This window comes from Pinus tabuliformis, chromosome 3_2 (assembly GCF_031772625.1).
Source record: "Pinus tabuliformis cultivar Carrire ecotype Pingquan chromosome 3_2, CPIR1, whole genome shotgun sequence".
Taxonomy (NCBI): Eukaryota; Viridiplantae; Streptophyta; class Pinopsida; order Pinales; family Pinaceae; genus Pinus; species Pinus tabuliformis.
The window spans coordinates 263103634-263123814 of NC_142302.1; the positions used below are offsets into that span (position 1 = coordinate 263103634).

The 20181-nt window shown below is 40.1% G+C and overlaps 1 pseudogene; it reads right to left on the reverse strand.

The window, feature by feature from the left end:
* Positions 1-1472: 1472 nt before the first annotated feature.
* On the reverse strand, positions 1473-9773 carry LOC149180669 (uncharacterized; annotated as a pseudogene).
* Between the last annotated feature and the right edge of the window lie 10408 nt (positions 9774-20181).

The window sequence follows — 20181 nt, forward strand, 5'->3', positions numbered from 1 at the left end:
TCTCTCTCCGGCTATTGCGCTGATCCTCCCTGTGCTATCTCTACCTCTCTACTTCTGTATACTAAGGCCCTCCTATGACAAATCGATTCTTGTCCAACTCGTCAGAACTGTCCTTCTCAGGTCTTGTAGTTCTGCCACACTGAATAATTTTCAACGTTTATTTATATTATGTGGTACCTGGGTGCTCTGCCATCTTTTCATGTCAGAACAACTACCAAGAGCGTTTATTTTTCTAGATGAGAAACTGCCTTCTGTATTCTGTGAATTTCCTTGTAAAGAACTATCGTTCTTATTTCTGGATTGAATTTGTCTTAGACTGAATTTGGCTTTGCCACCTGTTTAACGTGATCAGTTGTCTGTTGCTTCTCTCGCTAAATCAATTACACTTTTTTTGCTTGTCATGATTAATTTCGGCTGTTACCTGTTGTCACTCAATAGGGACAATATAGATTCCCTGTCCCATCATCGTTCCTTACCGTGTACTCTCCTTACCTCGACTCAGTGTTACCTTCGATAGCAACCTGCTCCTAATGTATTCACAAGTAAAGTTGCAGGAATTGGTGGATACCTCCTGGTTTTGAACGCTGCTCGATGGGTAGGTTATATTCCATGACCTCCTCCATACACAGCCAACTCTCATCGCCTTCCTTCCAGTGCACACCCATCTACTTTTTCCTCCATTGATCCAAGCTGCAGTAATATTTTATCCATCAAGTCGCTGGAGAACAGTCCATCGGGATCATATTTTCATAACATATAAGAATTTCCCAAGGTTGGGATACTTGGCTCCGGTACCTAGAAAAGCAAGGTTTCTGTTCTTGGCCTAGTGAAGGACAGCTCCGTGCTTGAAGAAGACCATCATTTATTCAGCGCTCCCATTGTATCTGGTATCTAGTATCTACTCCATGGTGAACGCTGCTCTGATATGACTCCACTATTGGTTGACACGTTGTTGGTAAGTTGAACATTATTGAACGTTGTCCATTGGTATCATAATACGTTGTTGTCATATACGATGTTCTCATAATACGTTGTTGTCATAATAACGTTGTCTGGCATAGTATCACCCCATATACACCCTTCCACCTGCGTTCAGAGTGTTGACTATCACCTCCAGTCCCATATGCGTTAATAGCTCCAACACCACACATACTCCTCCGCATCCACTCCTTTCCCATCTAGAGAAAAATGGACAGACGTGATTGGTGAAATCGCTGTGGTTAATCTGGTTTTAGCAGCTAATGTTCCATTTCGCCAGTCCCAAAGACAAAGAAAGTCATCATGAGGAAAACTAACCGATATAAGATGCTTCCCATTGGGTGAAAACTCCACACATGAAACTCCATATTTATGCGCTTTCAACTCAGCAATACAAGACCCAGTCAAAGAATCCCAGATTATTACAGTTGGTTTATTCCCTAACTCTCTAGCTACATTAAACTTGCCCCCGTTGTATGAATATGCCAAGCAAGTCAATGCCTTTGGGGTTCTAGAGGCCACAAGGAACCGAACTTGGTGATTTGCATCAACATTGTACACAAACAGTAGGGTATTGGCATAGAAGGGTTATAAATAGCACAAGCATTACCAGAGTTGTTTTCATGATCTTTTCCCTGTGAGCCAACTTCTACCCCATTTGGAGCTTCAGATTGCTGCCCTCGTACCTGGACTTTGGAGCTGCCTCACAACATTCCAAGACAGGTCCTAATTCAGAAGTTCCAGTTGTAAAGGCAGGAAATTCATTAGCTCCTATTGCATATGTACAATCATGTTGAATACTGATCATTTGAAATATTCTTGGATCCCTACTACATGCACCTATTTGAGTTAAATTGGGAGAAGCAGCCATTTGTGGTAATTGAGCTTTGTAAGCTTGCCATCCACGATTTCTTTCATCCCTCGCATTCTCTAGAGCTGCAAATGCAATGTCACGTTCCATTATCGCTTCATCTCTTTGAGCAAAAGTAGCATCTCTTTATATCAGTGTTAGCATTGTATAATATTTAAGACACTTTTCATCCAAAGGTTCATCATTCAGGGCAGGGTGCACCCTTTTTCTGTCTACATGAGACGATGAATAAGAAGACGCTCATTCGATAAGAAAAAAAATGATGTGAGCCTCGTATTAACCGGCTCAAGCTGTCTGCTACGAGGAGTCAATGTAGTGCAAACTCATGTGACAGAGAGAAAGAAAAGGAGAAAAGGTTGGTTCTTTAGAGGCATTTTTTCTAGCAAAGCTTAACATTCGGACATTTTCCTATGGATTGATTGTGCAGTCTGTATACAACAATGGATCGGTATTTGGTCCTGAAGTTCTTGATCTCACAGAGGATGATATAATAGAGAAATTTACTGTTGGTATTTCTACTGTGACAACTCTTTCTAGTATTTGAAGGATCCAAGAAAATTTGCAGTTGTTGCTGCCCCAAGTTGTGGCATTGTATTTAAAACTCATTATAGTTTTTGTCTACATATATATGCATTGTTTCCTTATTACTTTGACTGTTGCATAAGAGTTTGGTGGGTTGAATAAAGGCATTGATTGTTTTGACAAATAAAAGTAGTCTTTTGTGGAGAAAAATTTAGTTGGTTGTATTGTCAGAACATAGTGTTGGTCATGAGTAAACTCTTATTTTTTTATGTAATGGATTGTAATTGGTGCTTGTTGGTTGCACACGGATCATTTGCTACACATTTATAAAGGATATTTCTATGTACTGTGAGTGGGTATTATTGTTCTACATTGAGTAGTAGTTGTGATCAGTTTTTAAGGTGTAATTCTGACATTGAAGAAAAAATGACCAAAATCAATGAAGTATTAGAGTTCCCCAAAACTCTGATATTGTCTACTAATCATGATACATCAAAAGTCAGCAAAGTTTCTCTCACAGACATTCAGGTCTGTCTACAAAATGCACAAGAGAAAATTGATTTTTTGCAGCTCAAATCTCAGCTACATCAAGAAGAATTAAAATAGAGGAGTCATCAATCTGAACCTGTTTCTGTTCAGAAGATTCAAACAGACTCCCATAAAGCAGCAGTTGTACATGCAGATGCAGAAGTTCAGTTTGTACATCCCAAGCCCATCATCAGACCTTGGGAAGAGCTTGTCCATAACAAGCACAAAACCAGTCTTGGATATGACAAGGACTTTTCCTTTCATATTCCAGATTACTCCAAACCAATAAAATTTCAAAGTTCTAGATTCATTCATCAAAGTTCACTTGATCCTCATGACAGTTCACCTCCAGCTATTCCAGATTCTGCTCCTCTTCCACAACAACAACAACAGATTTTGAAATGCCAACACTGTGACCGAGTTGGCCATTTGAAAGATCACTGTTTTGATCTTCATCCATGTAAGCATTGTCATAAAACCACCCATTATTCACACAGATGCTTCAGAAATAAACGTCTTGCAAGAACAAAGATTCATCTTGGATGGATCACTTCTTGGCAATGGGCATCAACAGCCAAGAAGATATTCCAATCACATGTCATAACTTGTTCCAGAGTATTGAACAGTCTTGCAGTTGAGTTTTCTCCATCATCTCACCTTGTATTTGAAAGGGGGGAGGGAATGATGGTCATCTACAAGCTTCAAAGCCACATCAAGCGAGCCTAAGCCACAACCTGCCACACCAGTTTTAGAGTTGTATCTAGAAACAAATATGCCCCTAAGCATGCCTTCAATTGGTAATCTGGGACACTTCCTCTAGTAGAAGACTTTAGTTTCTTGCCAGTTTTGGAAGAATTCCATGAACAAAATTGAGAACACTTCCTCTAGCAAAAGACTTCATCTTCTCGCCAGTTTTGGAAGAGTTCTAGGAATTATATTAAGCATTCCAAAGTTGTTGGTCATCCTTAAACCATCACAGGTTGAGACTTCCCTTTTCAAGTTGAAGTTCTCCCTTTTATGTGGGGTGAAGGTTTCCCTCTTCAAAACATTAGGAGCACTTCCTCTAGCAGAATACGTGAGCTTCATGCCAGGCTTGGAAGAGTTCCAGGAACTGCACTAAGTGTTCCAGTGTTGGTGGTCATCCTTAAACCACCGCCCATTATACCAACATTTCAGAGAGCACATTCAGCCTAGTGCTGCCATGCATTTTTGCACGTTTTGTATTACAACTCTCTTCTTGGACTCATACATAACCCTTCGGATTAAGGGGGGGAATGTTGGACACCTAATCCTCTATGGGTTAGTGTGGAAGTGGAATAGACTAAGGAAGTCCAAGAGACCTTGGTATGTGGAACCCAACGGTCAAACCATGTACTATAAATGTATATGTTTTGTTAATAAAAAATGTACTCTCATGTTTTATCTTTCAGATACTATTGTTGCCCATGTGTGTTTAACATTATGTAATATTTTTTGTGATTTTTCTCATAAGTGTTGGATTTTCTTCATGCAGAAGAAAGATCGAACGTTCACTGAGTTTTATGAATTTAAATCACTTGTCGAGAAAGATATTGGTAGGAAAGTTAGAGCTCTTGGAAGCGATAACAGTGGAGAGCATGTGTCGAATGAGTTCAAAAACTTGTGTGCATTAGAAGGCATTTGATGGGAGTCGATAGCACCTCATAACCCATAGTAGAATGGGGTGGTTGAACAAAAGAACAGAAGTATTGTGGGAGTGGCACGGGGAATGTTGCATGATCAAGGGCTACGATTATACTTGTGGGCTAAAGCATGCAGCACAACTGTTTATTTGCAGAAAAGAAGCCCTCATCAAATTCTCAGGATGAGTACACTGAAAGAGGTTTTTTCAGGGAAGAAACCAGATGTGGCACACTTCAGGATCTTTGGTTCATTAGTCTACTTCCATGTTACCAAAGATGCATGGAAAAATCTAAAGCCAACAACTGAGTTGGGCATATTTGTGGGGTACACTGATACACCTCACAACTATGGCGTGTACCTGCCAACCAACAGATGACATTGGTTCACAAAGATGTGAATCTCAATGAAGAGAAGGTTGTGATATGTTCCCTTGAGAGGGAGCTTCAGCTACATGTGGTTGAGGAGCTTTTAGCTCCAAAGGAGGAACCTCAGGATGATGTGGAGCATCCATATGCAGAAGAGTATGGAGTGGAAACACCCACTCATGTAGAGTCTTCCAGAGATCGGAGAAAGTGCATCAAAGAGGCTAACAGGTTATTTCTTGATGCTAGAGAGAATGTGGTAGCACCCACATCACAGTGCAGGCAAAGGAGGTCATCGGAGAGGTACACTGGCTACATGGCTCTGATGAGCGAGTGTAGAGATTGAGACATCCTCTTTTGAGGAAGCAGTGAAGCAACCAGTTTGGGTTGATTCCATGGTTGAGGAGTATGACTCCATTATCAAGAACAGTGTTTGGGAAGTGGTCCCATGCCCGGAAGACAAATAACTGGTGAGTTCTAGATGGATTTACAAGGGAAAGAAAGGAGCTAATGGTAGTGTGGAGAAATACAAGGTCAGATTTGTGGCCATAGGGTTCTCTCAGGTGGAGGGGATTGATTACGATGAGACTTTTTCTCCTGTAGCAAGGTACTCATCAATCATATCCATTCTAGCATTGTCATCGCATATGAGATGGAAGATACATTAGATGGATGTAAAGACAACATTCCTCAATGGAATAATTGAGGAAGAGATGTGTATTGAGTAGCCTAAAGGATTTGAGACCTTCAACAGTGGCATTTCTGCATACTCAAGAAAGCAATGTATGGATTGAAACAAGCACCGTGTGCTTGGTACACCAGGATCGACAGTTATTTCACTGGGTTGGGCTTCACCAAAAGTGAAGAAAATGCAAACCTTTACCATATTTTGGTTGAAGGTAATTTGTTGATTATTGTTTTATATGTAGATGACTTGCTTCTGACAAGTGATGATCAACTGATCAAGTCTTGAAAATAGGATCTTGCAAGAGAGTTCGAAATGAAGGACTTGGGGCTAATGCACTACTTTGTGGGGATGGAAGTATGACAAGGAGCTGAGGAACTATTTGTCTCGTAAGGAAAGTATGCCAGCAAGATACTGAAGAAGTTCCACATGGAGAGAAGTAAACCCATAGAGACTCCTCTAGATGGTAACTGGAGGAAGGAGGACGCTACTTCCAGTGAGGCAATGGAGGCCACTATTTATAGACAACTTGTGGGTTCACTTATGTATTTGTCGAAAACACGACTGAACATGTGTTATGCGGTTAACCAGCTCAGTCAAGCTATGGTTAAGCCTACCAAACTATATTTGAAGGCAGCCAAACATGTGTTGAGATAACTTAGAGGAACCACTAAGTTTGGTCTTTGGTACAAAGGGATAGAGGGAGTGAAGCTTCAAGGCCTCACTGATGTAGATTTGGTAGGGAGTCCATCTGACATGAAGAGCACATCAGGTGGGATCTTTAGTATTGGGTTAGCAGTTGTTTCTTAGTACAACAAGAAACAAAGATCAGTTGCACTATGTTCAACAGAAGCAAAGTACATGATTTCTAGTCAAGAAACTTGTGAGGCTATCTGGATGAGGAATATTCTTATTGGTTTGTTTGTTCAGCAGATGGATCCAAAAGTCATTTACTGTGACAATCAGAGTTCTATCAAACTCTCTAAGAATCCAGTTTTTCATTATTGGTCGAAGCATATTGATATCTAGTATCATCATCTTCCAGATTGTGTGCAGAGGAGAATCATGTTGTTGGAGTACATTCTCACAGAGGAGCAAGATGAAATATTTTGGCAAAGAACTTTTCAAGATGCAAATTCAAGTTTCACAGAGGTGGGATCAAGGTAGCAAATAATCCCTTTCTTGTTGAGAGGGAGTGTTAAAAACAACAACAACAAATCTTAATTTAATTTGTCCTTGAATTAAATTAGGAATTAAATGGAAATTATAATTTCATAGAAACTTGTAATAGTTAACTAAGTTAATTTGACTTAGTTGGCTCATTAAATTAGAGTTGGAAGTATATCTAGCCAGGTTGAGTTCTTTTGAGTTGTAATTAATTAAATCAGTCTAACTAAGTTATCGTAAGTTAAACTAGTTCAAACAGTTGGAGGAACTAGTAGGAGGTCTACTAGTGGGGAGAAACTTCAGTGCAACTTCACTGCTCCACCAGTTAACTGAAGATTCACTCATAAATAACTCATGCATGTCAGTTCAAAGGAAGACTGGTTGAGATTAGAGTTCAGGGACAGTGTACTATCAGTTTATAATTTTCCGAGTTGTACCGATGGTGCATGCAATCACTAGAAGGCATATGATGGATTACGCAGTTGTGGTGAGGGATTTTCCCAATTAAATATGGGTTGATTCTCTCAGGAATTGTGCAAGGAGTAGGGGCTTGGCAGGAAACAGAATTGGCTAAGTGTTGGCTTGAGCTGGTTTGTGAAGCATAGAGATAGATTGATCTTAACTTAAAGAGGAACACAACAAATTACAGATATAAGCATAAATACAGAGATTCAGCATAAATAACACTTCATTTCATTAATATCATAATACTAAAATATGCTTACAAACAGAATGGAAATAAACTAGCTCAGGTGATGGCAACTTATCACTAAGAAGAGATGTGGCGGCTACATGCCTCTGACCTATGTTACAATGAGGCTCAAGGGCCTATTTATTATTAAACAACAAGAGAAAACCCTAAACAACCAAAACCCTAACCCCAGAAGATGTAATGCCAAGGGTTTTTGGGCCCCATTGGGGTTATTTGCGAAGCCAACTTCCCGGGGTCGTAACTTGGTCATATTATCTTTGTTTGGCACCTATGATACCTTGTTGGAAAGGTCTCTCTGAGTAATAAAGGATTTTCGGCAGGCCCTCACTTATAGCCATAGGCCTGTAGAAGACCTTAAAAAAACACCGTTTAGGGGGTCAAAACCGCTTTGGAAATTTAGGACCCGAAAAACTGCTAAAAATAGTAAATGCTGAAATAAACAAGGAAACATATGAAACCAACTAGAGTTATAGGTGGAATAGGTGGGTGGCCACCAATATACACCTAGATCATTCCCCTCCCCCAAGGAAGCAATGGTCCCCATTGCATGCAGAGCCTCCATGAGGTGAATAAATTTCTGTTGAACCTGGTCCCTAGTCAACCACTTGCCCTAGTGAAGGAGTTGACCTGCTTTGACAACTCGATAGAGTTGGATCCTCTGTTGGTGAGTGTTCTTGATTTGTGTATCAATGAAGACAAACCATAATATTTCTTCTCCTAAAAATTTGATACTGCAACTCTTCCTACTACAACTTGAACTTGCAAGTTCGACCTTCCTGGAAGCAGCAAAAACCATAATTCTTCACACGTGTGAGAGAGATAGAACCCCAAAACACATTTTCTTCCTTCTTTTCTCCTTCTAGACCTTCTCTCTTCTTTTCTTCTTGCTTTCCAGCTACAAATCAAGATTCTTTCTTGAGATCAAACTTGTGAGTTAGTGAATTCCAATGAGGTCAAATTTTCTCCTTTATATAACCTTTCCAAGGGTTCAAATTCCCTCCTTTCGGCCAACTTGAATTTGCCAGGGATGACTTGTAATTTGGAGGTTTCCAGGTCTTTCTAGACTCAAAATAAATTCTTTTTCAATATATATTTTTCTTGGAAGGGTCTTATAAACATGATGTTGACTCTCTTGATTCATAACAATAAATCCTATGACCTAACAAACCCTAGAAGCATGAAGAACATGATTTTATCTAGAAGACCATCAATAAAGAGAAAGAAATCCATGCTTTAAAATAATAACTTTTTCTTTTCTTCTTTTGTTTGGTACATAAGATATGTATTGAAATGAGTACAACAACAAGTATGAAGACCGAAATTAGTTACATTTCCAACACTCCCTCTTAACTAGGGAGGTATTCATAATTGTATAACTAGTAATGTTAGCTCTGCTACAGATTCAGTGTTTAAGGGTTAAAATAAGGTTGGAAAATTGCTAGTTTTGGTTGCTAAGGAGCTCATGGCAGTTCATTTTACCCTTCCCCTTTTTATTTTTCCCTACTCTCCCTTAACCCCGTTGTTGCCATTTTCCTCTATTATCCTTTAAAACCCACCTAAATCCTTCTTTTCCTAGTTCCCGAGTGTTTTATGTTTAAAAAAATTATAAACCCCCGATAACCCTTTAAACCCCCGTATAAACCTATTATTCATTTTACCTCGGCACTATAGTCCTAACCCTTTTTTACGCGTGCATATAATAAAAAATCATACAACCTGGGGCCCGCGGCTTTGCCTGCCACGTCAACCCCGAACGTGTGCGTTAAATCTTGGCCGCCCGATCTTCTCCCACCGATCCAACGATTTTCGCTTTCCCCGCTCCCATAACCTGCGCAATTGTTAGCCAGCGGGGAAAGTTGTTTCCCCGCTGTCCCATCTGCCACATGTCGCATATTTATTGGATTGCGCGCCCTCATACATAAACTGTGCTCTGTCGAAAAGCGGTGCGGGGAATTTGCCCGCCCGCAAAACTGTTGTCTCCATGTGTGTTATCACCTGTGCATGTTAACTGCCCGTCGACTGTCCAATCGCCCATCCCATGATCCAACGGCCCTCATTCATTCCACTTCCCGCCTGTTTATATGTCTCCTGCTCGTTAACGTTCACGCAACTCCCGCTCCCGATAGCCGTCCGATCTCTCCCGCTGCGATCTAACGGCCCACATCTGTCTCCGCCCGCTATACCGCTGTCTCCCTGCCGTTTAAACTTTGTGCAACTTTCGTGTGCGATGACCGTCGGATCTACCCAACGGTTATCTGATGGCCCTCATGCACCCTGATCTTCCATTCACATTTCTTCCTGATGGCTTCCATAATTCAATCCCCGTCGTCGATCTCTGTGATCCGACGGTCAGTGTTCATTCGTTCCTCTTTTGCTTCCGATAGCCCCCTAGATCTGATCTCTGCCATCCGGTTTTCCAAATCTGACGGCCTATAATCCATCGCGCCTCTATGACATCCCATTGCCTCCCGCCGTCAAATCTAGGCCATCCATCTGAGCCATCCAACGGCCAGTGTTCTTTCTCAGCTCCTCGTCCAATTTCAATACATTTTTCAGAGTTTTTGGCTTGTTCCATGCACGCGAGGAAGGTAGAGATGATCCAGCAATCTGCACATTTAATCATCAGGTACTTCATTCAAAGAACAACACGTTCAAGGACAAGAAAGTACTACCTCGAGCAGTTGAATTCATTCAGCAGTTATGGACATTTATTCATGAAACATTCCACCTATTCAAGGAGTACACCAGAGTACCAGAAAGGCCATTTTGTTCATTAAAAACAGTCAGAATGTATCAGAGGCCCATAACAGTTTGTAAATGTGGTTGGTGGTCAGTTATGGCCCCTACACACATGAGTTATGCAGAGAAATTTTGTATTCAACCTCCATATATACCCAGAAAAACAATGTAATGAGGTTGATGAATGTAATTCTGGTGTAAACTTAAACTTCTGGAGACTGTAACTATTATGAGACCTGCAGCTTCTGGTCTTCATTTCTAGCTAATACAAGCTTCTTTTGTTGTTGATTGCTCACTTTCCACTTCTACTTATTTGTTCCAGGTTGTGCCTGTTTTGCATTATTTCATGTGCTATTAGTTTTTAGCATTACAGAGGCTGTCATCCCACCTCTGTGTTAGGATTTAGCATGCATCATCGAATTTGTTTGTAGTTTTCTATTGTTTTAATGCTAGAGAGCTGTCATCATGTCTGTGTATTAGAGAACAGATTTACAGACCTTTAAACTGGTTGCAGTTGGCCATCACAGGGTCTTGTGCATCTGCTGGTGTGATCAGTGTTCTCCATCATCACATTGTCTCTAAAACTGTGAGTAATTGGTGGTTAAAAGCCTTGTAGTCTGGGGGTGTTCACCCATGTCTGGGGTTAAGCATAGTAGGAGTGGTTATCTGGCTTGAATATGCAGCATTTTTTTCATTCATCAACCAATTTATCCAACTTTTTGTTGAGTTTGTAATGTTCCCGAGCATCTCTGATATACAACCTAGGAGAGTTTCTTGGGGTGATAACATTAATTGGCGCCGTTGCCGGGGAGAGGAGAATCGAAGCTCAGCTTCCCTGGGAAAATGACACAGCTTCAAACTTTGATGATAGACAAGGTTTGAACACATATTTTGGTTGTAATCATCTATCTGGCGACTCCGTTGGAGGAAGACCATCCTTTGGCGACTCCACATTGAAGTTCTAGCTTAGTTTGTGAGACACACTCGAAGAAATCCTCAGAAATTACCAGCTGAACCAGTGCCTGAACCTGAGAGGACTGTTAAATCAAAGAAAGCTTCACAGAAAGGGGAATCAGGATCAGGTAAGCCCAAGAAATCTTATTTGTCTCTGCATGAGGAGTTTTTAGTTGAAAATACACAATTTGAAGACTTAGAGCCTAGTGCTGCTAGTGAACAAAAATCTGCAGAGATTACTACAACCCCTTCTTTAGTTGGTTCCCCTTTGAATCTCAATCCAAAGAAAGCTTCTCATTTATTCCAAAACATCCCTTTGTCTCTGCCATCCATCACATTACTTCCTATCATACAATCTGCTAGTGTTCCTCCACATATTCCAATCATGGCAGGACAGCAAGCACCTACGAAGATAGAGAGAATTGTTGCTGCTAGATACGGACCTTTGGTCTTGCCTGTCCCTTTGAATCCTATGCCTGTGGGAGAATATCAAAAATATATGCCTAAATTCACTGGGACAGATGGAGTAACAGCAGAAGAACACCTAGAAGCTTTTTACAGTTATGCTCATAATTTAGATATAAGTGAAAATGATGTGTGGATGAGAGTTTTTGTCCAAAGCCTTAATGGAGAGGCTAGGAAATGGTTTAGAGAATTGCCTCGGAGATATATAACAGATATTGAAGCATTAGATGATGCATTTTTGAAGCAATGGGGAGATAAAAAGGACTTGTTGTATTACCACACAGAGTTTGGTAACCTGAAGAGGGAAAATGTGGAATCTTTGCCTGATTTTAATTCGAATGTATAGTAAGATACCAGCTGAGGTAAAACCTACTCCTACCTCTGCCAAACTCACTTATGCCAATGCCTTTGACTCTGATTTTTAGTTGTTATTGAGAGAAAGAAGATGTGCTACTCTAGCTGATATGCAGGATGCTACACTAGAAGTGGAATCCAATATCTCAGCTGCAGAGAAGCTAAAAGGTCAAGCTAATAGAAGGAGGCAGAGAGGTCAGGCTTCTACTTCCTCTGCATCATCTTCTGACCCCAAGTTTGATAAAATGACTAAAATGATAGAGTCATTAGCTGCTAAGATATCTAAGCTGGAGGATGAGTAGAATTTAGGGAAAACAAGGCAGCAAAACACATTTGCTCCAAGAAATCAGAATACAAATCATTTTAGAAAAGAAAATGAGCAGTTACGAATTATGCAGAGGGGTGAAGATTCAAAAGAAGATCAGAAAGTTAAAGCTCCTTTCTAGAATGTAGTCATGGAGGAGGAACAATTTGGAGAAGATGAGGATGAGATTCACTGTATGGAAGATAAAGGTAGCGCGGCATTTTTGACATTGGCTGAGTATGAACAATCATTGCTGCAGAAACAAGACAATCAAGAGTGGGATAGAGGGGCTGTTCTACAAACTGGTGACCAGAAAAGATATAATCTGAGGTCCAATGAAAAAATTGCCAACGTGAATCCTGCCCAAAGAGTTGTTGTCCAATCAAAACCTCAGAATATCAAGCAGAGGAGACCAGCAGCTGATCCAGTCATTCTCAAAGCTCTAGTTCAAGAGGTAAAAAGTTCTGATAAATCATCTTCTTCTTTCAGCTTTGAGTCAAAAGTTTAGAAATTGAAAATATCTGTGCCTCTGGTTGAGTTGGTGAAAAGTGAAGTATTTAGGAAGCCTATCCTTGAAGCCCTTGAGCTAGAAACCAAACAAACCTCCAATGACTCTGTCAATTTAGAAGATGACAAACTTGCCATTGTGCTCAATCTTATGGTTGAACCTGCTGAAAATAATTCTCCATCTTTTTATGTTTCATTGACCATTCATGACAAAATCCTCCACAACTTCTTGTTAGACACAGGGGCCAGCCACAATCTAATGCCTAAAGTTGTCATGGAAGAGTTAGGCCTTGATATCACTAGACCCTATCATGATTTATTTTCTTTTCAGATTCAATGAAGGTCAAATGTCTTGGATTGATTAAAGATCTGGCTATTACCTTAACTCAGCTGCCCCTGAAGAGTATGGTGATGGATATTGTGGTAGCAGATGTCCCTCCTAAATTTGGCATGCTGTTGTCCAGAGGGTGGATTAAGAGACTAGGTGGGACATTACAGAATGATTTATCTTATGCAACTGTCCCAGTGTTTGGAGGAGAAAGCAGGAGGTTTATAGAGAAGCACAGTTGGCATACATTATCAATGATGAGAAGAATCCTACAAATCATCCAATATATGTAGTGGACACTGACTTTGGAGCATGTATTCTCCAAATAGAAGAATCTCAGAAGGCCTCATTGCAGATCAAGAAACCAACAGTCCAAGCTGAGAAAGAGCAAGGAAGTCAGATTTGGGTGTTGTTCTCTGATGGAGCATGTTCCAGGGAGACTGTAGGAGCAGGGGTGGTGCTAATGTCTCCAGAGAAAGAAAGCATTCAGCTGTCTTTTAAGCTCGTTTTTCAAGTGAAAAACAATATAGCAGAATATGAAGCATTGATGTTGGGCCTTAATGTAGCAAAAGACAGAGGAATCAAGAATATTAATGTGTTTGGAGATGTTGATATGATCATTCAGCAAGTAAATAAAACATTTCAAGCAAAGACCCCAAGGCTGAAAGCATACAGAGATGAGGTATGGAGAATAATAGATTCCTTTAATTTTTTCTATATTTCATACATTCCTAGAGCCCAAAATCAGCTGGTTGATTCCCTTGTTGTTTCTGCTAGTCTATTTATACCTCCTTTGCCTCCCAGACTAGTGTATGAAGTGTAAATGAAGTATAGACCTTCCTTGCCTGATAATGTCCACCATTGGAAAGTTTTTGAAGATGATGATGAGATAAATAGGTTGTTGCAAGTCATTAATGAGTATTCTGAGATGCAAATTGACCAAGAAAATGATGCCTTGTTAGAAAAACCCCAGCCCCTGCTTAGAAATAAGATTGGTAAAGACAACATTGTCCAGCTTCCTAGTAACCATATCCCTAAGGGCCTAATTCCTCTTGAAAGGTTGTTTGACCAAAATGATGTGCCTTACATAACTACCCAAAAAGAGGACCAATCTGCAGTCTGTAAGCATGATATAGGAAGCCCAGGTCAGCCTAAGGATATAAATTTGTCCACTCATTTGTCTGCTGATCAAAGTGCTGAGTACTGCAATTTAATGAGGAAATTTGCTGATGTGTTTGCCTAGGAGTATAGTGATCTAAAAACATATGACAAGAACATAATTCAGCATAAAATCCCTCTGGAGAAAGACAATGTTCCTTTCAAACAGAAGCTGAGACCAATAAACCCTCTGCTTCTTCCACTGATTGAAAAAGAAATCAAAAAGTTGCTGGCTACCAAGATCATAGTACCTCTCAGATATTCAAAATGGGTAGCCAATCTAGTGGTGGTGAGGAAGAAAAGTGGTGAAATCAGACTGTGTGTTGATTTCATAAATTTGAACAAATGCTCAAAGAAAGACAACTATGTTTTACCAAAGATGGAGCATTTGCTACAGAAAGTCTCAGGAGATAAAGTGATGTCATTTTTGGATGGATTTTCAGGCTTTAATCAGATTTCTGTTCACCCAGATGATCAAGAAAACACTGCATTTACCACTCCTTGGGGCACTTTTATGTATGCCAAAATGCCATTTGGATTGATGAATGTTGGAGCCACCTTTCAGAGAGCTATGAATATAGCATTTGTGGGAGAAAAGGACAAATTTGTGCTTATCTACCTTGATGATATAACAGTTTACTCCAGTATCCATCAAAGTCATTTGCGGCATTTGAAAAAAGTGTTCTTGAAGTGCAGGAGGTTTGGAATATCAGTCAATCCCAAAAAATCTCAATTTACTTTGAATGAAGGCAAGTTGTTAGGACATGTTGTGTCTGCTGCAATTGTTCAGATTGACCTGGAAAGAGTAAAAGCCATATAGACTTTGTATGTCCCAAGATCAAAGAAGGATATCCAATCCTTTTTGGGCAAAATTAATTTTGTCAGGAGGTTTATACCAAATTTTGCTGAACTAGTTAAGCATGTGACCTCCATGTTGAAGAAAGAAGCAGAGATAAGATGGACTGATATAGCAAGGAAATCATTTGAGTCAATTAAGAAAGCTATTATGGAGGCTCCCACATTAATCAGTCCTGACTACAGCAAGGAGTTCCATATATTTTCTTTTGCCTCTAAAGACACCATTGCAGTTGTTTTATTGCAGGTAGATGAAGAAGGTTCAGAGCATCCAGTGGCATTTTTTAGCAAGAATTTGAGGGATGTTGAAATGAGGTATGATATTATTGAAAAATGGGAATATGCTCTTATTAAGTCCTTGAAAGCTTTCAGAGTTTATATCTTGCATTCAAAAATAATTGCATATGTGCCCTCTGCTGCAATAAAAGATGTCTTGACACAACCTGATGCTGATAGAAGGAGGGCAAAATGGATTGCTAAAATGATAGAATTTAATATAGGGTTGAAGCCCACCAAGCTGGTCAGAGGTTAGGGGCTTGCCAAGTTATTGGCTGAGGAAAATTGCAGATCATTAGAGATTGATTTCCTATATGCAAATGCAGAAAATGGTCAGGAAGAAAAGGAAGAAACAGCTGAATCACACAGGAAGCAGTTAGTGGCCGAAAATCTAGCTTCATGTAACTGGTATACTAAAATAATTAATTTCTTGCTGAAGCTAGAGATCCCTTCAAGATTTACTCAAAGTTAGGCCAGAACTTTAAAACTTAGAGCAGCAAAGTATTGCATCAATGGAAATCTGCTTTACTAGAAGGATCCATCTGGAATATTTTTAAGGTGTCTGGACAAAGAATAGTCAAAAGAAGTTATGCAGCAATTTCATAACAGCATGTGTGGAGGGCACCATTATTGGAAAACTACAGCCCACAAAATTCTCAGAGCTGGGTACTATTGGCCCACTTTATTTTCTGATGTATTTACTTTTGTTAAATCTTGTGACAGGTGCCAAAGATTTGAAGGAAAACAGAAGTTGAAGTCCCTGCCCTTAAAACCAATAATTGTAAAAGGGCCTTTTCAGCAGCGGGGTTTGGATTTCATTGGTGAAATCAATCCACATTCCAGTGGCCAGCATAGGTGGATACTAGTAGCCACTGATTATTTCACAAAGTGGATTGAAGGAGTCCCTACCAGGAAGGCTGATCATAATGTGGTCATGAAGTTTTTAACAGAGAATATCTTCACCAGATTTGGTTTTCCACATAAATTAACCACAGATAATGCAGCAGCCTTCAGGGAAAAAGAGTTGGTGGGAATGTGTGATTCAATGTGCATTAAACTTGTTCATTCCACCTCATATTATCCTCAAGGAAATGGTCTAGTAGAATCCTCTAATAAAATTCTGATCAGGATAATTAAAAAACTATTAGAGGACAATAAAAAGAATTGGGATTCAAAGCTCAAGTATGCACTGTGGGCTGACAGAGTGACCATTAAGAAATCCACAGGGAATTCTCCATTCAAGCTGGTGTATGGCACTGAGGCTATATTCCTGATTCAGTTAACTCTCCCCGTGGCAAAATTCCTTCAAGAAGAGCAGGATGAGGAAGAAGAAATGGCAAAGAGAATCATTGATTTGGCAGAAATACATCAGATTAGACAATAGCTAGTTAAAAGCAGCACATCAAAAGAGAATCAAGGAAGCCTTTGACAAGAAGGAAAAAACAAACAATTTTCAGATTGGTGACTTGGTTTTGAAATGGGATGCACTGAAGGAAAAGAAAGACAATCATAGGAAATTTGATGCTTTCTGGACAGGGCCTTTCATCATTTCACAGGTTCAAGGGAACAACACCTTCATACTGAAAAGTATGGGAGGAGAAGCAGTTTTTGATGGCCCAGTTAATGGGCGTTTTCTAAAAAATTATGTTGTTTAAGGTCCTTTGGCCTTAGAGGTTGTAAATATTTTTTGTTTATTAGTTTTGTGCAAGCAAAGTAGACTCCATGCCCAATGGAACACTAGGAATTTTGGCTAATTTGTTTTCAGCTAGAAAGACAATGGTCTACAGGTTCTTGAGACCTCACAGGGAGGATCTCATCCCCAGAAGGAGCCAGTGTTAGCTTTGCTACAGATTTAGTGTTTAAGGGTTCAAATTAGGTTGGAAAATTGCTGGTTTTTGTTGTTGAGGAGCTCATGGCAGTTCATTTTACCCTTCCCCTTTTTATTTTTCCCTATTCTCCCTTAACCCCGTTGTTGCCATTTTCCTTTATTATCCATTAAAACCTGCCTAAATCCTTCTTTTCCTAGTTCTCGGGTGTTTTATGTTTAAAAAACTTTATAAACCCCCGATAACCCTTTAAACCCCTGTATAAACCTATTATTTGTTTTACCCCGACACTATAGTCCTAACCCTTTTTTACGCGCACATATAATAAAAAATCATAAAACCCCAGGCCCGCGACTTTGCCTATCACGTCAACCCCAAACGTGTGCATTAAATTTGGGCCACCTGATCTTCTCCCGCCGATCCAACGATTTTCGCTTTCCCCGCTCCCATAACCTGCGCAACTGTTAGCCAGCGGGGAAAGTTGTTTCCCTGCTGTCCCATCTGCCACATGTCGCATATCTGTTGGATCGCGCGCCCTCGTACGTAAACCGCCCTCTGCTGAAAAGTGGTGCGGGGAATTTGCCCGCCCGTAAAACCGCTATCTCCCCGCACGTTATCACCCGCGCATGTTAACTGCTCGTCGACCGTCCGATCGCCCATCCCATGATCTGACGACCCTCATTCATTCTGCTTCCTACGTTTTTATATGTCTCCCGCTCATTAACGTTCACGTAGCTCCCGCTCCTGATAGCCATCCGATCTCTCCCACCACGATCTAACGGCCCACATCTGTCTCCGCCCGCTATACCGTTGTCTCCCTGCCGTTTAAACTCCGTGCAACTTTCGTATGCGATGACCGTCGAATCTGCCTGACGGTGATCCGACGGCCCTCATGCACCCCGATCTTCCATTCGCATTTCTTCCCGATGGCTTCCATAATTCAATCCCCGCCGTCGATCTCTGTGATCCGACGGTCAGCGTTCATTCGTTCCCCTTTTGCTTCTGATAGCCCCCTAGATCTGATCTCTGCCATCCGGTTTTCCAAATCTGATAGCCTATAATCCATCGCGCCTCTATGACATCCCATTGCCTCCCGCCGTCAGATCTAGGCCGTCCATCTGAGCCATCCAACGGCCAGTGTTCTTTCTCAGCTCCTCGTCCAATTTCAATACATTTTTCAGAGTTTTTGGCTTGTTCCATGCACGCGAGGAAGGTAGAGATGATCCAGCAATCTGCACATTTAATCATCAGCTACTTCATTCAAAGAACAACACAGTCAAGGACAAGAAAGTACTACCTCGAGCAGTTGAATTCATTCAGCAGTTATGGACATTTATTCATGAAACATTCCACCTATTCAAGGAGTACACCAGAGTACCAGAAAGGCCATTTTGTTCATTAAAAACAGTCAGAATGTATCAGAGGCCCATAACAGTTTGTAAATGTGGTTGGTGGTCATTTATGGCCTCTACACACATGAGTTATGTAGAGAAATTTTGTATTCAACCTCCATATATACCCAGAAAAACAATGTAATGAGGTTGATGAATGTAATTTTGGTGTAAACTTCAACTTCTGGAGACTGTAACTATTATGAGACCTACAGCTTCTGGTCTTCATTTCCAGCTAATATAAGCTTCTTTTGCTATTGATTGCTCACTTTCCACTCCTACTTCTTTGTTCCAGGCTGTGCCTGTTTTGCATTATTTCATGTGCTGTTAATTTTTAGCATTAGAGAGGCTGTCATCCCACCTCTGTGTTAGGATTTAGCATGTATCATTGAATTTGTTTGCAGGTTTCTGTTGTTTTAATGCTAGAGAGCTGTCATCCTGTCTGTGTATTAGAGAACAGATTTACAGACCTTTAAACTGGTTGCAGTTGGCCATCACAGGGTCCTGTGCATCTGCTGGTGTGATCAGTGTTCTCCATCATCACATTGTCTCTAAAACTGTAAGTAATTGGTGGTTAAAATCCTTGTAGTCTTGGGGTGTTCACCCATGTCTGGGGTTAAGCATAGTAGGAGTGGTTATCTAGCTTGAATATGCAACATTTGTTTCATTCATTCACCAATTTATCCAACATTTTGTTGGGTTTGTAATGTTCCCGAGCATCTCTGATATACAACCTAGGAGAGTTTCTTGGGGTGATAACAAGTAAAACATCATTGTTAAACTGAATAGTTCTCATAAGAAGAGTCAGATTGATAATCCAATTATAAGAATCATCATTATGACCAACACTGTCTTTTAAGGTCTAACTATACAAGCTTAACTTCATTCAAGATAACTATGTTGTAGGTTTTATGTGTGATATTGCATTACCTCTACAAGGCACATACCCCATCTAGATGTTCACAAGGTATGTCCTTTTAGGACTATTCTTATCTTGGATTTCAAAACCTGAATCCTCAAAGAATATCAGTCCTCTTTGACCACTCTTATCTTGGACACTTGTCCTATCCTCAAAGAGTAACAATGTAAACTATGAAACGGGAACTATAAACTCAAAACGGGAACTCTGGCCAAAAAACCCCAAAAAAACATCAAAAACAGTGCTAAAAACGAAAAGTGTGTATACTAGAACGATGTTTTTATTTTTTAGGCGTTAATTTTGAACATGTTTTAAAAATGGCAGTAACTACGAACTTTACTATGAAATTTTCGTGCAAAATATAGCTTCAAAATGAAAGTGATGATACTGGAATAATGATTTATTTTTTTTAGGGTCAATTTTCAACATTTTTAAAAAATGCTAATAAAACCAAATTTTTATGTGTCAAACAAAGTTGTTTATGAGGAAAAAAAACACATTAATGTTTTTGGTAGAATATCATTTTTCTTTCCTAAGTATAAATTTAACATGTTTTCAACCATAACATGCTAGGGTGGGCGCCACAGCGCGACTCGTCCCCTACCTCTAACCCCCCTC